This window comes from Pogonomyrmex barbatus, unplaced genomic scaffold, assembly GCF_055798465.1.
Source record: "Pogonomyrmex barbatus isolate J1 unplaced genomic scaffold, ASM5579846v1 scaffold6, whole genome shotgun sequence".
NCBI classification, from domain to species: domain Eukaryota; kingdom Metazoa; phylum Arthropoda; class Insecta; order Hymenoptera; family Formicidae; genus Pogonomyrmex; species Pogonomyrmex barbatus.
Window position 1 is genome coordinate 10,850,911 of NW_028297160.1, and position 20,153 is coordinate 10,871,063.

The 20,153-nt window shown below is 35.1% G+C and overlaps 1 protein-coding gene and 1 long non-coding RNA gene across 4 annotated transcripts in view; one reads left to right on the plus strand and one right to left on the minus strand.

Moving 5' to 3' along the window:
• LOC105422039 (sodium-coupled monocarboxylate transporter 2) overlaps positions 1-19,834 on the minus strand; it is a 47,696-nt gene extending 27,862 nt beyond the window's left edge. Inside the window, exon 1 of one of the 2 annotated variants that reach the window (XM_089082433.1) lies at positions 19,219-19,834. The gene's annotated coding sequence lies outside the window, so the exon portion shown is untranslated. Of the gene's footprint in view, positions 1-403; positions 881-19,218 lie in introns of those variants that run through there. The other variant, XM_089082432.1, reaches the window with a different exon arrangement.
• LOC148935165 (uncharacterized) lies at positions 772-6,404 on the plus strand. 2 transcript variants are annotated; one of them, XR_016140632.1, is made up of 2 exons: positions 772-895; positions 5,063-6,404. It is a non-coding gene; the product is annotated as an uncharacterized LOC148935165 (long non-coding RNA). The 2 variants fall into 2 exon arrangements; XR_016140631.1 differs by having other exon boundaries at positions 828-923.
• Positions 19,835-20,153: the final 319 nt, after the last annotated feature.

Genomic DNA, 20,153 nt, shown 5'->3' on the forward strand with positions numbered 1-20,153 from the left:
TATTAAAAATCCTATTACAAAACTTGTTCAACGGATCAATTTGAAAAAGATGGTCCAGATAGTTTAAAGGAGGAATAAGTTCAGTTTCCATTATTTCCGCTGTCATATCTAACGTTTACGTTTTAGCGAAATGTTCGCCTAATATTGTAGTGGAAAGTCTTTCCACAAGTGTAAAATTACAAATTTTTATCTTATGTTTCTTACACGGTAATTTTATGTCGAAAAATTTTTAAACTCGAGTGCAATTTTTTCAAAAGTTATTACTTATTTAGATTAGTTTATTATTAATTCTTAAATATATAATATTGAATCTTTCAAAAGGCCTATGATTGGAGATTGGAACATTAGAGAATTTCTATTAATTTATAGTATAGAATTCGTTTTTGTTGAAAGATTACGTTACCTGTAATGTCACGTATTTGATGGTATTAGATGGAATATCTGTGTTATCCACATTTTGGATATCGTAGGCCGTTGTCTGCCAAGGTCGGTACGCGCGTCCTTTCACTCGGTCTGATAATACTATTGTTACGTGAACATTATTTCGTATAGCGTTATATTATTTTGTCAAGTCGATGATAAATTTCGGATGATTCAGCAGCACTTATCGGCACACAGATGCCGGCTTCGCGATTGGCTGTCTGTCGACGTAAAATTACGAAGGGATCCCACGTTTTCCGGCCAAGTGAATTCGATCAGTTTCCCGATTGAGATGGAGGATGAAACGTCGTGGAAAATCTATGGTCGTCAGTCAATCACCGTACGACGTTCACGAGTTCATTCACACAGCGCTCCGTACGTTTCGTTTTGCAGATCGACCGAATCCGACTCCGAAGTGAATTCGCAGGCCATGCGCCGTGGTCAGCCGCCAACGTAATACTGAGAAGTCCACACGGTACGGCTGCTACATTTAAAAAGTATCAGTGAGTAGACTATCGTGATTAACGTGCGTCCGTTGATGACGTCGGATACCGAACGGCTGATTGACAGATCATCGACAATATATCGAATGTTACATTACATCTATATAACAGATAACTTTACTTTTCAGGAATTGTGTTTTACGTCAATAGACACTTATCAGTCACATGTTGTTATATTTTTAAATGGCATATCTATAATGATTCAGTTCTTTGCGAGATCGATATTTGCAGTTCGGAATTCACTTTCACATTATGATGGAAAAACAAACATAATTGCTCGTTTTACCATTTTCATAATTCGTGAAATTTATTTAATTTTACTTGCCGTACGAATACGATGAAATAACTTGAAAGCGATTGGTACACGTGATCAATCTGTACCTCGAAGAGAGATTTATTCTTACGGTTGATACAATAGCGAGAGCGAGAGAGAGAGAGAGAGAGAGAGAGAGAGAGAGAGAGAGAGAGAGAGAGAGAGACAGACAATCGTTAGAGATTGTTCGAAGAACAATTTTCCTTCGACGGATTATATCCATCCGTGCGAGAACAGAATTAAAACCTATAAATACACTGCGGGATTAAAATAGTTAGTTACGACTGTCAATAGTGAATTCTCACGCTCTGTGACTGCTTATGCAGTTTTTTTTGTCTCGAGATCGTTTATAAAGTGAATCATGGAACTTTATTTTTTGGGCTAATAAATCGGCCAACATATCTTCAAATAAACTTTACTTTCTATTATGAATTATTTAAAGATTATTTAAATAATTTTTTTATTCGTTATGCATCAAATGCATATTCGTTATGATCAAATGCATATATAAATTTTTTAAAATAGAAATATAAATTATTTAAAAATTGTGTTTTTTTATTTTTAAATTTATTTTCCAATTTATATGCTAGGAAAATAAAATTTTATTTAATAATATTAATATAGCTATGAAATAGATAAACAGCGAAAAAAAATGTCAATCAATTCGTATCAACGTTTGAGCAACACGTAATTCTATATGATAATTCCTTATCAGTGATAGACTGCAACAATGTGGTAAATCAATAAAGATTGAACGAGTACGTAATTACTTACCTTTTATAGATTTATGAATGAGACAAATATATACAAGTGTCTACAGACATATATCAGATTTTGTTTAAACAGTTGATGTTATCTTGTATAACACTTTGTTTGTACATTTATGTGTATGTATACACAAACTAATTAATTACGTAGTTCTTAACTTTTCGTTAAGTCTTTATTAATTCGTTTATCACTGATAAGGAATTCGTGACTTTAATCACGTGCGAAAAGAGATCCCAATTGTTAGTATTACGATTAATATTGTTATTATCATTATAGATGTTTACAGATGTTTACAGATTTTTATACATTTCTTTCTTTGTTTTTTTTTTTTTTTTTTTAGATCATTTTGTATTTTAAACGCTGAAAAGTATACATTAAAAAGAATTAGCAATACATATTATTTAATATAAATAATAAAACATATTTATATTGTTAATTCTGGTTTATATTTGTCTATATTCGATAGTTTTTTCTTATCGAGAAATGCCTGACAAAGTTGTTTAGTTCAGTTTCCTCTTGCTCGAGAATTTCTGGAATATGGCCAATGCTTAAAAATGTGGGATTATGGTATTCTAGCTAGGGAAAAATTCGAAAGATTCAGAGCATCTGCATCGTAAATGACGCGCAAATGCGGCTCAAGGATAGCGGCTGCATTGTTCGCGAAACCTAAAACGCGCGTCTGAAGTGGAAAGTAACTTGCGTCTCAGCATCCCAACTGTGCCAAGTTAGATAGTAATGGAGATTGATATGAGTTAGAAAGCGCTCGGTGGGCGAAATGGATTGAGGTTGATCACAAAAATTTCGTTGGTTGGGTCTTTGTTTCTTTCATGGCTTCTCCTTTCCGCGACACCGCGACATTTTAGGTACGACTGACACGTCTCCGGAATTTCATGATATCCGCGCCGATGCTGACGACGCTAAATTTTACGAGGCTCATTCAACACGGAAAATCTGTTGTCGCAACAACGTACAGAATGCTCAGTATGGATAACCGGATTATTTAATTAACGTGCGCATTTAGTAGCGTGCGAAATTTCGCGAGCAGAGTAGCGGATGCGAACAGACTCTCAATCACGTAATCCATTTTCCAGCGAGAGTTATATTTCCATAATATAATTGTAGAATTATGGAGATTGGATTTGGCAAGTTGCGAATCATCCTTGCGTAACGAATATTAGCTCGCTGATAAAGTTTATATACTATTCGTTGCAGTATCAAACATTTGGATCAAAACGGAATGATATATAAATATACAAAAGTGATCAATTTAAATTTGAAAACATTTACTGCAACTTTAGAGGATGTAATGGTGTACTCGAGATGTGCATTGTATTATATTGTAGTTTCATAGTGAAGCAACGTAAATTCCTTTCCAATTCCATATATCTATATAACTATATATATAGATCTTTTATATACATAGATATATAGATATATGGAATTGGGAAGGAATTTATATTGTATATTTTAATATGTATTTAATAGGAATTTATGTTGTTTATATATATATATATATATATATAGAGAGAGAGAGAGAGAGAGAGAGAGAGAGAGAGCTCTTTCCAGTTTGCAGAAAATTCTTTTATTTGTGCGAATACAAATTTTCGACTCAACACAATGTGAGAAATCACACATTAAACTAGCAGTGCGCACTTATGCAAGTAACATTGAGTTTGTATTTTACTCATCGTTACATCTCATGATTGCACCAATTCGAGCTTCACGTTAACGCTCGTCTCTTTCCACTTGGTGACTTTGTTGTTTTGCGCTCGCTTCACGTTTGCTTGCATAATAGAGGCGCCGATATCTTTACGCACAGTGATTTCGTAAACCCGGAAGTTCAGATTTTATACCCGTATCCGGTAAATATTTCCATTATGCAGGCTTGACAATTGCCGCACTGCAGCCGAGGATAATTGTAAGTAAAGTATGCGTTCTATAAATATGCGCGCTTGAAAATGGACCGTTGCGTAGAAGACAGCAATAGTGGTGGTAAGAGGAGGTAGTCGGCGTCTCTGTCCTAAACTCCTGCCAAAACGGCGGCAGCGAGAGATTGCAACTGTTTGTTTCGGCATTAGGAGATTCCCATGACGTCAATTCGTCACGTGCTTTATATTTGGCGCTTATGATTAATTGCGCTTGATACATGGAGTTTGCAGATAGATAATCGAATATTGCCTGCAGCAGGTACCATTACGCACAGGTGTTTAAATCTGATAAGGCAGAGTTACTGCCACACGTGCATTAGTTACATACCACGTTGTTCCACTATGATAGAGGCATTAGAAAAGGAGTACTTACGTCTTTGTTGACATTTTCTTATCTGTATCACTTCATTTAACATTCCAAAGTTTTGCAAGTTGATATATTTCTATATTTGTTATTTTCATATGGTATTGAATTATTGAATCTTGCTGTATGTTACAAACAGATCGCATGATCCCTCTAGCGAAATAACTGTTCAACAATGTTATATCTCAAAGTATGAAATATTTTGTAAAACTTTGAAAATGAAAACATCCATTTGAAGGTACATATGTTCGTCCATTCATTCGTTTCATCCGCGCTATAAGCGAGTGTATGTTCTTACGTATATAGTGCAGTTATGACGTCAGCAATCGACCACGCGAAATAGGTCTCGGCTCTCACCGAGACACAAACTCACGGTTTGCGTATACATTTGGCTATTGCACGTAACTTAACGTGCACATTACATATGGAAATTAAATCGCAAAATTTTGCAAACTAGAGATCATTATAATCGTAGGATCGTAGCTATACACCGATAACAAATATTGTAACGTATACATACATGTATAATTTTATGTTGCTGCAATTACAAATGCAATATCGTGTATCACAAATTATTACCAATGTTATATTCAACAACTGATTAATATTTTATATATATATATATATATATATATATATATATATATATATATATATACTATTTATGAGAAAAAAGTTCATCAAAAAATGTCCTTCACAATGGATGTTTGATGTTTTTTTTATTATAACATTCAATTTCTATATCAAGAAATATTTTCTTATTTAGGAATTTCAGACCGTTTAACATAGAGTTTCATCAGCGCAACGCATAACATGTCACAGCTGCGACCAGAAAACGGAAATATGATACAAAACCGATGTGTACGCCACGATATAGCCGCAAACAATCGAAATCAAATACATATACGGTAATATCACGATCTATATCAAACTATATACAACAATGTCACTACATATATAAAAATATATAATTATATCCAGTATTGTGCATCAATATTACTTATAAAAAGGGAAACTTATTATCACTTATGGAAGATTAAAGTGTCGAAGCAAAACTATGAAGCTATTTATAGCTTACTAAATTATTAATAAATTGTCTTATTTTGACATTTGTACATTTTTATGTAATTATTATCATCACATTGTCTCGTTTTTCATCGTTGGAATGCCTACAAAGAATAAAAGAACAAAGAGAAGGAAGAATTATTGCTCCGCACGTTGATAAAGATGTCAACACGCGATCGTAATATGCGTTACTTTGAGGTTCAAGCATATTATGACGTAAAAGGACATGAGAGAGAGAGAGAGAGAGAGAGAGAGAGAGAGAGAGAGATATGCTACATTTAATATTATCTTATTATGTTACGTCATTATATATTTTTAATATTTTCTTAATTTAAAATATTTGGATTTATTAATCACTTCTCTTGATTAATAGAAATGCATTATATATTATTATATCCTGTTATTATACTTTTTTAGTTTTGTAATGAATTTCTTTTTATTAGCCAAATAAGAATTACATATGCTTTATACAATTTACTTATACTATTCAACTTATACTATTCAAATTATGTTTATGTCATTATATTCTTCGTGTTTAACAAATTTCAATAATAGTTTCAAAAATTTATATCATATACTTTTTTATTTTTTTTATTTTGTTCCATTTTGCAAAATTTTTGTTCCATTTTATCAAATAAATTATTAACATATGTGGAACGTCATTCTACGTTGCATTACTTAAAAGTTAATCGAGACTTCCAGCAGTTTATACCGTTGGTTGCGTCTCAAGTTAAATTCGTTGGTTTCACGAGTGTCATCTGTAATTGTCATCCGTGATTTCTCATGCTCCCCGAATAGGGAGTGAAGATGACTTCCTGAGGTATATTCCGTGCTTATATTCCGAAGCGGTTTACGACCGGTAGAGCGTATCCATGAGCATTCGTGCTTGACATCGCGACACGTTGCACTGGTGGCAACGACAGCCCTCTGTTGACAATACGTGCGATTATGTATATGCTAAACGGAGAGAGAATGCAGAATGTAAATCCTAATTCCAACTTTGTCAACTACTATCAAAAATAAAAATCTTTTCCAAATGGAAATTTGACAAAAGATTACATTTGTCTCGATCATCATATTCATCATCATCATTCTAATTTTTTATATTGAGCTCTCAATTTAATTATGTCCTTGAGAAATATTTGATTTCTATTTCTTTTTGATGATAAAATATTACACACACACACACACACACACACACACACACACACATTTTTTTTATTTTTAATTTTATATAATTATATTTTTAAAACTCATGTAAAAGTGGTTTTTGTAATAAAAATTCGTGACAATTCAAAATTTTAATTATTTGAAAATATAATTGTTATTACTTCCCATTCTACTGTAGCACGCATTGTTTGTGAAGCAACTCATGTCAGCGTCCAGTCGTGCATGCTACTAGAGGTATATCGACTACTGTTCTGTTACGGACATAATTTACAACCTTATAAATCCCATCTAGTCACATGTTGTAGATAGTGGATGAGCCATTGTCCTTCCTGTCGTACACTGCTGCGTTCCTTGCTTGGATGATACCACTAATTTAGCGTTTTCTTTACTTAGAATGCAATTAATGATGTTTAACGCGTCATATTACGTGCATCTCGCGACGCGAATCAAGAGAAATTATCCTGTGCTTACGTTTAAAAGTTGGGCATATTGCATAAAGAGTGCATAAAAAGAGCATAAAGATTTATCAAATATGTACGATAAAACAAAACTTCTTTAAAATTTGAAAACATACGAATTCTTCTACATAAGTACATAATTATCTGAATGATTAAATTTTTTTATCAATAATTTATCTTTATCGTAGCTATCGTAAATAAATAATAATTTCGTATGTTCCGAAAATATTATATAGTACAAGAAGATTTTTCGGGTAGTTCTAAAAAATTTTTGTATGAGTACGTTTCTATAAATAATAAATATTCTTGTAATAAGCGCGTACTGGGCATGTATACGTTTAGCATTCCGAATTGTGCAGCTAAAAGGCAAATTGAATAATACAAATGCAACGCGAGATCAATTCTGCACAATTGACGATCCATCAGGATACTGCATTATTAGATTTGACAATAATTCGTTTAAACAACGAAATTTAACGGTAACGGGAGCTACTATTAAATCGTATCAAATTACTTCGATCGTGATTATTTTCCCGTGAGAATAGTCATTTGAGGGCATGCTTGACCGCACAGGCATAGTACCGCTGTGCGCGATGTATCACGATTTATGATGCCTACAGGAACATAGCTATGCAGGTATCGCATGGTATTCATCACTAGGATTGTTCAGTGAAAGGTTGTACTATCGCATGAATTTAAGCAATTTGCTGGGATACATATCGATCCCCCTTTGATGGCGAGCATAGAGATTTCGTGGGAATATCTTTAATGGATATTTCGCGTACTGTGTCTCGACGAAAGATAGATATGTCGACGAGAGAGTAATTTATTGAATTTATTGAATTTCACAAATGACTTTATTTACGATATAAGAACCGTTAAAATTATATGACAGACAGAGCAATTATATGATAAAGAGAGCAAAGAGCGTTTAAATAATAGGCAAAAATAAAAAAGCCTACAATGTAATGCAAACATATGTCTGTGTCTAGTGTACCTCTAAATTTTTCTTAAATGCAGTGTGACATTTTACGGTCAGCAAATAAAATATGAAAGATAAATATATACTTCGCTCATAAATCATTTTATTAAAAATGAAAGTATATGGAAAATATATGGTGGTTACTGTAAGAGACCCTCATCGCATCGCCCGTACGTGTATCTGACGCTCTATTTGGGGAAGGTTAAGAGAGGATTGTCGGATATATTAATCCTGCTCTGAAAACGCTCGTTTTTGCGTGAATTTAATAAAAAAGATTCCGCTGAAATTTTTTACAGAATTTTTTTAACGGTCTACTCTGAAATAATTGTTTTATTCGCGATGGAGCTACTTCATTTGTGTGTTTTTTTTTTGAAATTACAATGGAATTGTAAGAGAATCCAAACATTTTCTTTAAAACCTACTCGTGATGGATGAGCCGAAATGATCGATAGAAAAATTTTATAAGTAATTAAATAGCACACGCATATATCCACAAACATACATACGAAAACCGTTTTTTTATATTTACGTTTAAATGTATTATGTACAAAAGTTTTATTTTCGGCAATAAACTTTATCCTTTTTATACACACGACATAAAAAATTATATCAATATACATACACACACACACACACACACACACACACACACACACACACACACACACACATATATGTATAAATTTTATATTCGAGTACTTCTTGTGATTACTAGCCATATAATAATGAAATAATATGAAATAAAAAAACTTATTTTAAGATAGATGACGGAAAATTTATGAAGCAATAATGTGAAAAGATATATAGTCATTTCATAATCTCAATAGAAGAATGGCGTAATGATATTTATTATTTTTATTTCTCTTGTTATGAGATTAGTTGAATTCATTGAATTTTTGAAGGAATAGAACGTAGCAGTTTACATCGCTGCATACATAATACATCGTGGTGTTTGCCACGCGTTGTTCTATCGAACTTCATCCTCTATGTTGAACTTTAGCTTCTGAGCGAAGCTCAAAATAGCTACGTACAGTCACGCACTGTTTCGCGGACTGCTAATGTTACCGCTACTATGTCTGTTAATAGCAGCCCTCTGTCGTGCGTACTGTATACCCTTCGTGCATATGCAATGAAACACAATCAGGAAAATGCATCTTTTATAATGGATTCCGTAAGATCCATATAGAATTTACAAATATACTTTCATAAATCACAAAGCTTGTGTCGCATTTATCGTTGTAATATCAGTATCCAACATAAAAGCTCACTTTTTTTTTTATTTACAGCACAAACTATACAAATTGTATTTGAAATGTTAAATTCTATAAAAATTCTTTCGAAAATATTTACTAGAAAATATGTCTAGTTATATATTGCATAAAACAAATATTCTCTAAAATTATTAGTATGTGTTGTGAAATAATGCTCACATCGATCTATTATTTAAAATAATCATTTTATGAGAGAGATATAACAACAATAATATTGATGTTTTGTCATTGAGTTAATAAGAGTTCCGAGTTTTAGCACAAAGTTAAGTTAAATTTAACTCTCCACTCAGAAAGTGCAAATGTATAATTTAATCATAAGGTAAGATATGGTGTATATGCTAGAAATTCATTGTATTGTGTTAGCAACAGTAATCTTGTATTACTGAATCTTCATATTATTATGTCAGTTTGATATATAATTTTTCACAATAATGTTAGGGTTTCATTAATTATTTCTTGGAGTTTCAAAATAACTTTGAAGGTATCAACTTCATTTATAAAGTCTTAAAAATTTATAAATTTAATCGTAAAGTGATTTGTATAATTGCGTGATAAATAATTATTTACGACAAATAATATTCATGACGTTACTAATTTGAGAACAGTTCTGATAGTAAAATATTACTAAATATTTTAAGGTACGATTTCATCATCGCAATCACATTTCGTTAATCGAAGAGCTACATTTATGGTCCAAAGATCGGATTACAAGTACAAGTATAATCATAAATGGCACAGTGATATATTACAAATTTGCGTGACCAAATGATAAAGTAATATCATGTTCAACAATTTCCCAGGAGGCCAATATATGTTCCTCGACAAATTCGATATCTTCGTATTTCGGCATCGCGCGTTATTACGCGCGCAACGATGATGTAAAATCGATGTTCACAATCGAGACTGCGGTGCCCGACGAATGAGCACACTTGCAGACATTGCGTATACTTTCTGTACAAGCCGATATAACGAGTGCGTGTGCGCGCGCGCGCGCGCGCGCGCGCGCGTGTGTGTGTGTGTGTGTGTGTGTGTGGGGGGGGTTGGCCTAGTCGACGAAGTTTTATTCTACCCCTCTCTCTGTACCCCGCACCCTTTCTTTCGCACATCCATGACGTCATTCCTACCCTTTCCACCCAGTCACCTAGTCACACTTCGACCCACGGCGATCTATCTCCGTCTTTTACCTTCTCTCTTCTTCTCTCTCTCCCTCCCACCTTCTCTCGCTCCCACCTCTCTCTCTCTCTCTCTCTCTCTCTCGCTCGCGCGCGCGCGCGCGCGCATTTTCTCTCGCTTTTGCTCCTTTTCTCTTTCATCCTTCTCGCTTCTGCACTCTCGTCTTCTCTATCGCAGAAAGAATCACGAATCTGGTAGGGGTCGATATACCCCTGTTTCTACTTGCACGATCCTACCATCTCGACCGCCCTTGCGCGGTTCAACCACGCTCACACGAATTGGCGCATATATACGCAAAAATTACACGAAAACAAGAGGAAGGGAGAGATTGTATATAAAAAAAGACGAGAAAAATAGAAAGAAAGAAAAAGGAAAAGAAAAGGAAGAGACAGAAGGAGCGAGGGAGCCAATGTTCAACAATGAAGAAGAAAAATAGAGAAACTCATTGCGAAGGAGCGAGAAAAAAGATACGCGTGTGAGACGAAAGATGGAAAACACGTACACGACAGTGTGGTGTATACATGTATAGAAAAACTTTGAAGCAAGGTGAATGAATGGCAGAGAGAGAGATTTACCACATAAGGAAAGTAGTTGGCACACTGGAGAGAAAGTAAGAGAAATAAATGGCGTTAGTACGATCACGTACTTGAAAATCCATTGGGACGATGAGAAAGAAAGAAAAAGAGAGGTCCAAATACACACACAGTAAGCAGTAAGGGTTAAGGATTAAGGATGAAGAGAACCAAGGGACAGCAGTGGATAAGAACATAACGATCGACACAGAGTGTAGCGGTGCGGATAAATGTGAGACAAAGGCTGAAAAAGATAGTGAGAAAGAGAGCGCGAAAGCAGAAGTTGAGGATGAATTTATAGCCTCGGCGCGCTTGCACGCTCGAAAATTCGACAAGGACGTAGTCTACGGAGAAAAAAACGGGAGGTTTTGAACGAAGTTGAGATGTGGATAATGCGAGACGAGCGGGTTAGAAGAAGCGGAGCGATTTATGGGCGGAATATTAAAATGAGTGAGCGAGGAAACTGGAGAGAAATAAATATCCGTAATACGCTTCTCGAAGGTTTATTGGAGCGCTATGTATGCGTAAGCGAGCGAAAATCGAAAACGGAAATCTAAATGGACCGACATAAGGGGAAATCATTTCTGACGAATGAGGAAGTGAAGAAACGTAACCGCGAAGCGGAGGAAGGACGATTCCGTAGCGATGAAAGTGGAACAAATAAATAGCATTAGAGTGATCGCGTGCGAACGAGCTGATGGAGAGGAAGCAATCAGGATCAGGAAATAATTCGAGTAGGGCAAAAAGATGAAGAGCACCGCGCGGCAGAGAACAGTATCGTAATTGAGGCAAGTAAACGGACACTAAAGCGTCACATAAAATCACAATGATCAGGTAAACGATCGAATCTTCGCGTTTTCGTCCGGAAAATAGGGAGAATGGAATCGCACATTGAGAGATCACGATATATAACGGAGGAGACAGTGAAAAAGAGAAAGTCTGTGACATTGAACAAGGAGGTAATGTCATCATGAAAAAGTGATTACATTAGGCATGACTGGTATGTTAACATTTGTAATGCAACAAGATATATATTTCTTCTTTCTTCCTTGTCTAATATGACGTGAAATAATTATTGCTGGATTTGCTGCATTTTAATAGGTTTTGATTCTATACATAGAGGATTGACCTAGACGTATTTTCAGCAATTTTTCACAAGAGAGATCAAAGAAATATTTAACTTTTAAGTCGACTGAAAGAATGGAAGAAGATCGATTTCGTCTGTGAATAACGCGCTCCCGTTAGCTTCGGTAAATAACAGAGGGAAGAATAAATAGTGACGTTGCTCAAGCGATCAGCGGGTCGGAGGTTAAGAAAGGTTGGAACGATTAAATAACGAAAGATGGAGAGGGTGAAAGAGGTAGCTTGAGACATACATCGGTTTAAATGTCTCTGCGTATGAACGCAATACGCACACAGAAGCGCCCTCTGGTGTGACGTCACAAGGGCGGGGTTCTCTCGTTAAGGCACACGGCTTGCATCGCCGCTCGGCGAAAGGGTGTGCAACATGTGGGATGGGTTTGGCGGTGTGTTGGTCGACCGTCGTGCGCGTCGTCGCCGGTACTGTTCTGAAAACTAACGCCACTCTTCTCAAAAACATCCCCTTGCCATCCCTTCGGCGTAGACGCACGCGACGACCGAGGACGCTCCGCCGTTAAAAGTGGGCCACGCGCGCTCTCGTCGTCCTCGAGAGATGCGGAGGCACATGCCGCACAACCCTTGGCCTATTGTTCCGCAGCCTCTTTTATTCTTCCTTTATTACTTAACGGTGAATTAACCATTGCTACTGCTTCTGCAGATGAAAAAAAATTCTGCAATAAATCTTGATTCGTCCGACAGTTATGGTACTTAAAAAGTAGCGAAAATTAGGCTTAATGGCTAAATGTCTTGAATGTTCGCACCCTGCCGCGTTTTATAAAGTCGTCAAGAGATTACTGCGGAGATAACATTTTCGTGAGAAATATATTAAAGATATGTACTTTAATAGTATAGTTTTATTATTGCGGCCGAATATTCACTTTGGTTTAAATAAAATTTTTCGAAATACCATCTATAAAATAATTATCATAGTGTTGAGAGAGAGAGAGAGAGAGAGAGAGAGAGAGAAAATATAATTTTTTATAAATATAGAATGTAATATATAAAATTAATATATAAGGTTTTCTAGTACAAAAACGAAGTGTCGTAATTTGGATCGTGTTTGGTCGCGATTTCGGCAAAATGGAACTGGAAGACGCGATAAGTCGGTAGAGTACAAGGCGTTTGCCGTAAATGCACTCGACAATTTCTTTCCACGACGGAAGAGAGCCGTTTTCCGTCTAATGGCATTTCTACCTGCGTTCGACAGTGGAGCATCGGGTACGCCATCGAGGTACGTCTATCGAAATTGGGCTTCAATTTTCTGCCTTTTATCCGTACGACATGTTAGAAGGGCATATGTTGAGATGGCACATTAGCCACAGCTAGTGTACGTCATACGTGTGAAACGGTACATACGGATCATACGGAACGACAGAACCATAGTAGAAATCCCAGGATGTTCAAGATTCTTAGGACGAACAGCGGACTTATGTGTATGCCACGGGAAAGCGCAATCGGTTACATACGTACGAGCGTCACGATCGACTGCGATCTGATCGCTCTACAGGGACACCACGAAGAGGTATGTGTGTTGGGAAATCCTTGGCGCATTCGCGGAACGGAAGATCGATCATGATCGCACCCACGAAGGAGGGCATCATCGAGCTCGACGACGATCGCGGTGCAATTGCGGTAAATTGAAGTAAATTCCGTGGTAGACGGAAACGGATGATTTGTTTCGCGCGTATGTCGGAAGCTTCGAGACATGGGGATGCAATAATGGATGCAATCACGAGAGAAGGAGGGGGAGGTAGGGAGAAAAAGAAAGACGAAAAGGGAGAGAGATCGCACGTTCTAATAATTTTTGTTTTTTTATTTTTACTTTATTTTTATTTTAGTTTTATTTTTGTTATTGGCATAGTTTGATTAATGTTAATTAATTATTTCTTGTTTAATTAATCTTATTAAAGAGAAATTTCTTCACAGATGTATTTTGTCAGATTCGAAAAAGATTTTGTTTTTCTAAATATTGTGTAAAAAATACATCTCACATAATGTTATTTTACCTCGATAATATCCTATCGAAAATTTATTTCACACGAACGTGAAAACGGGTGAATCCGGCCGCGTCGATTTTGCGTGGAAAAAGGAATATAAAACGACTCGCTCATTACGCCTCTATGCTTTCCGTATTTTCGTTAAAAACCACAGTATCCATATTAATGCCCAATTGTTTGGATGGCAAAGTTTTTACTGTGCAGAATAAAACGCCCTGAATTTTTAGCGAGACATAAACTCAGATGAGTTATCGACCGACAATGTATGATAAATACATTTTAATCTTAGCCTTTTTATTTTTTAGAATCATTTTGCTGAATAGGATAATATAATTATATGTTTAAATTTAGATACAGTTTTTTGTTGAGGCATTTCTTATTTTGTCTCATTGAAGTTCTATAGTTTATTGATGTTACAAATACAATTAGTTTTTCGACACATAAAATACAATATAATTTTAATTATAAAAAATAACAACTTTATAAAAATTTATTAGAACGTCGAAAAAAATTTCAGTTTATGCATGCTTCAATATTAAATGCTTCAATATTAATCTTAAAATGTTTTATCGTGAGAAAAAACCACGAATATTATTGCTATAGTTTTATGTTTTATCTCTATCTTTTATATCTATCATAGCCAACAGTCAACATAGAAGTCAAGAGATTGAAGGATAATGGAGAGTTTAATAAGATGATCTAGTTAGGTACACCACCTTGTCATTTCTCTTTCGATACAGAATATTACGGAATTATGTATGGTTCGTAATGTTTTATCTATATCAAACAGAGTGCATGATTAAATGGCTGTGACAAATAGCTGCATATTATTTATCGCAGCTACATGTTATTACATTTCCAATATTACTGTAATATTAATCTTTATTTGCCGACATTTATTATTTTTTGTGTTATAATATATTCAGAGCACACGATCCGAACGTTTGCAAAGAGTTTTCGGCACGCGTAAAATATTGGCATAATAAGCAGAACGGAATTTTCCTTGACAGGTGCTAATTAAAATATACACGCACTGTTTGCGTTATTGGTTCTACCATTCGCGCGTGTTTCCGAGAAGCCAGAAGCTGTGAAATTTGTATACCAATTAAGAATTACGAATATACGAAATCCGATATTATTTTACATGCAATATTTTTTTACATGTATACGGCATATGTGCGTATTAGTTGTACAAATATCAAATATCCTGTTATGAAAGTGTAACTGAATATTTTTTTTATATGACTACAACAAATGTAAATTTTTGTTCTAACGTTTGAAAAATTTAATCTCTCTTATAAATTGTTTAAGTACGGAAGCGTCTGTGTTGAAAATACGTGTTGCAAATGAATCGAAGCTAATATTTGAGCCAATTACATTTTCATGAATTTATATATACGCCATATATGATTACGAACGCATCGCGTAACTTATTATGCATCTCGTACTTAATGAAAATTGTATGAGTCTACGTGATCTAATTTTGTCTCACATATCCGGGCATGGTATTTGCACTCTGATATTTCTGGCAACATCTGCAAGTAATAACCAATGAAGTTTATATATATTCTTCAGATTTAAGTATGCGCGTATGCCTCAAAGCGACAAAGCGTTGATTGATATTTCTAGATTATTTTATAAATATATTTTTATTTGAAATAACTATTTCTCAAACCATCAGATAAAAGCAGATTTTTTTTATAATGTGCGAGATTTCTTTCTCCTTTTCAATTAAGTTTTTTCGTGTGTGTGTGTGTGTGTGTGTGTGTGTGTGTGTGTGTGTGTGTGTGTGTGTGTGTGTGTGTGTGTGTGTGTGTGTGTGTGTGTGTGTGTGTGTCAGACATCTATCATTAATCCTGACAGTATCCACATCGCGAAAGTTTAAATACGTCGAATAGATCCCGTTCATTTGATAGACATCACGGACGAATCAGCACAATTGTACCGACTGGCACTTCGTTGCAATCGAATTCGGGTAGCATTCGAGGAGAGGACGAATCAGCGCGCGTACCTGTATCTCGATGTAAAGACAGGGCCGAAAGGGAGTTTGTAACTAGTTTCTCTACGACGACTATGGCGTGTCGTCGTAGAAAGAGGAACAATGTCGATACACGTACATGTTCGCGTACATCTTTCACCAATAACCACGCCAGCGTGCAAAAGGAGGCACGGACTTGCATGTTGGCCAGTAGAGTTACGACGATATCCCAAACTTACCCGTAAGAAACTTTTGGCAAAGAGGCGGACAGAAGGACCGAGGAAGGTACCAGACCAGAGCATGACAAACGAGCAGACGGTGCCGAAGTTTCAAATGTTGACGCGGCAGAATCAAGAAGAAAGGGAATATCTTGCCACTATGCCGAATCTATATCCAGTTAAAAGCAAATAGGATCCAAAGTATCTTTATTAATATTTGGCTTGGGATTACTATTCTAAGTAGGTTGCATTCCAAGTCGTCAAAATGCATAAATTGAATACTTACAAATTATAATTATTTCTTGATAAGCGATGGACGACACGTTATACATGTCGTTAGATTTTTCTTTGTTAATTAAAAAAAAGTAGACAACAGTCTCAATAGAAAAAGTTTGTTAGTACTAAACTTTATAATTAATCAATCGATAGATTACCTTTAGATCGCAACTTAAATTAAAAAAATATTACGATAAGGTATGCTATAATTCGATATTATAAGCTTATTGACTGTGGCAGCTGTAAATTAAAAGAAATATAGGAATGGCTATTTTAAAAAGAAAAAGGTTGAACTTATCTTCCCCAACTTTTTTATGAGCTTTAGATATATGATGCGGTAACTTAAAATAAGAGGTACATATATTCTGTGTATATTTTATGTGTCCGTTTATAGGTTTAGGAGTTGAAATAGTCCTTCGATGCTAAATCGAGATATTTGATTCTCTGCGAATATCGCCCAAACCATAAAATATATGAAAAAAATATTTCAAACGTTGAAAGTTTTATGAATCTTTCATATTTATACATTTAAATTTAATCGAGAGAATCAAGCATTTTCTCCAAGAAGGAATAGTATGAAATAAATCATAAAATGAATTTCAATTAATTAAATTCAATATTTATATAAACGTAAGAGAACCTGTCATCACTTAAAAAATGAGATGTAATTTCTTTGCAAAAAAAGAAATGTCTCTTCTGCGGGCTGAAAAGTACTATTGGAGGATTCTCTAGAAGCAGAAAGATGTCATCAAATTTTTCTCAATAATAGTTTTCGACGGTAATCTTTTTATTGACTGTCCATTTTCAACGAAAAGAACCTTTCCTTTCTTGAAACTAGTCATGCGATCGAAGTAACTTTTATTAAAGAAGAATGTAGAAGAATCCAGTATTTATTTGATAAAATAATATCGAGTTTTCTTCGACGAAATTGGATTATAGAAAGGGATCAAGGTTCTGCTCGGGTGAGCTACTAAGATTATCGGCTAGTGCAAGATTTCTATAAGAGAATCAAGCACATGCAGTTTCCGCGAGACGCAATAAAACGTGGTTTTCGCGATAGATAATGCACAAAACATGAGCTTGTAGTTTGAAATGAAAACACGCTCATGAGTTTGCAAGTTGTACATTTCAAAGTTATCCACTCATTTCTACCGTTATCCTGTTTTGATATTAGCAGAAATGGAGCGTACTCGTACAAAAGTGAATCGCAGAGAATGTTTATGCTTACGCAAACTCCAGATACCAGGTATTAACGTATTAACGTATTTCGGATACATACATTTGAATTTCGTATTCGCGTTTTATTATTCAGAAATGTGATCTTGCTAGAAAATTAAATATAAAAAAAATGCTTGGACGTATCCATATGTAAGCAACAGAATATAAAAGAATAAAATTTATAAATTGTAAATTGAGGATTTTACATAGAATATATGATAAATATCAAAGTTAAATAATATTTGAAAAATTACGATACGAGATCTTTATTCATGCTTTGTTAAAATTATTTTCAAGAGTTAGCGATACATTCGGGTAACACATTAAAGTTAGAACGTCTAAGATAATTTTGTTTTAATGTTGCTATTAAAAGCGTACAATTGCATTCTCTCATTTAAAATAAATTTAACTGCCAGAAGAAATTGTGAGCAATTTTGCTTTAGTGTCAAAAATAGTAGTACTATCTTTTTCTTTCTTTTTTAAATTGCTTCTTTATCACGTGATTTCTATATGTCATAAAGAACTTATGTATATCTATTTCTTTATTTTTTTATGACTGGAATTATTTGTATATTCCAGATGTAATTCCAAAACGATATTTATATATCGGTTTTATATATAGGTTTTGCAGACAATTTTTCCAAAAAGGATGCTCTTATTAATTTTGTGAACTTTATATTTTTAATTTATACAATATTTAAACGCTGATTTACTTTCCTTCTGCTACATTACTCTCGAGAATAATATAATGACAACATCAATATTCATAATTGCGTAAAAAATGTAACGCAATTAATTAATATTTTTGCATTTGGATATTTATTTATGTTATATTTATTTTAATATTTATTTATATAATATTTTAATTTGGTTTATTACGTTACATACATTTTTTTAGTATCCCCCTTTTCCATTGATACATTGAAGGTTTATAATTGAATAAATATGAATTTAAATCTTATCGTTTATAAGTGATTTATTAAAAATTGAATACTTCTCAATATTTTGTTGACAGATAACCGATGTACGTGACAAACAATTATTAAATATATGAAAGCGTATATCTCCTTTAACTCTGATATAAATTATCTTTGCATCCAACATGAAAATATTAAAGAATTTATCATAAGTCTAATAAATAAAAACATTTATATAATTTTATTTTTACAATTAAATATCGATAATTGTTATAGTGCATAAAAAGCACAATTTAGATAATAAAATCGGGATTGAAAAATATGGACGATAATAATAATAATAATAATAATAATAATAATAGCGACAGCCATGAATGTTACAATATAAAATGAAGCACTATGATCTACTATTGTCAAAATGGGAATTTAAAAAAGATATGATATTATCGTGGCAAAATCGGAATAGCAACATATTTTCGTTACGAACCGATTGGTCGGTGGTCCAAAGTCGACTGGCCGCAACCGTACTGTCTCACGAAAAGCAGTCGCGTCCCGACGCTTGCGCCGCAGGTTCCACGACTCCGTCAGACGGCGCCCCGACGCTGGTATCGTCGGACGGAGCGATCGGTCGGGCCAACAGTCAGCCTCCAGTGAGCCAAGCAAGCTCTCTTTCCCTCCCTCACGCTCCCCCGTCACATATACATGCACACGTATACACAGGGTACTACACGTAGGCACACGGACACATAAACAAAAACGCAGTTACACACACGTACACATACACACACACACATACACACACACATACACACACACACACACACACACACACACACACACACACACGTATAGCCACGCGCGCACGTACATTCTCTCACTCTCACTCTTTCTCTCTCTCTCTCTCTCTCTCTCTCTCTCTCTCTCTCTCTCTCTCTCTCTCTCTCTCTCTCTCTCTCCGCCAACATCCTGCGAGAGTCTCCATCCACCGAACGACACGAGAGGGAGTCCGAGTTCCTGGCTCGTCCCTCACGGCTGCAGTGCGTTTTCAAACACCCATGAGACAACCTCGAACTACTCGCACGCACGCACGCATGCACACGGTGTTGAAGATACACGAGGACAATCGAGACGACATTCCCGAGACTCCTCATAACTAGTGCCAGAGAAATCGACGAGTTAACCACTGGACACAGCCCGTCAATATAAATTCTTTACTCCCCTATTTTAATTAACTCTGTCATATTAATCCCGCTATCAGCGCAGCATATCTGCGAGATATCCAAATGATAGAGAAAGCCTCCATTCGCAAATCAAAGATCGGCTCGAGTGAATTGTGCTGACGTTGAAGGGCCGATGAGAAGTTATACGTGCATTGGGAAGACCTCACGAGACCAATCGTGCTCCTAGTCCAAGTGCGCGAAT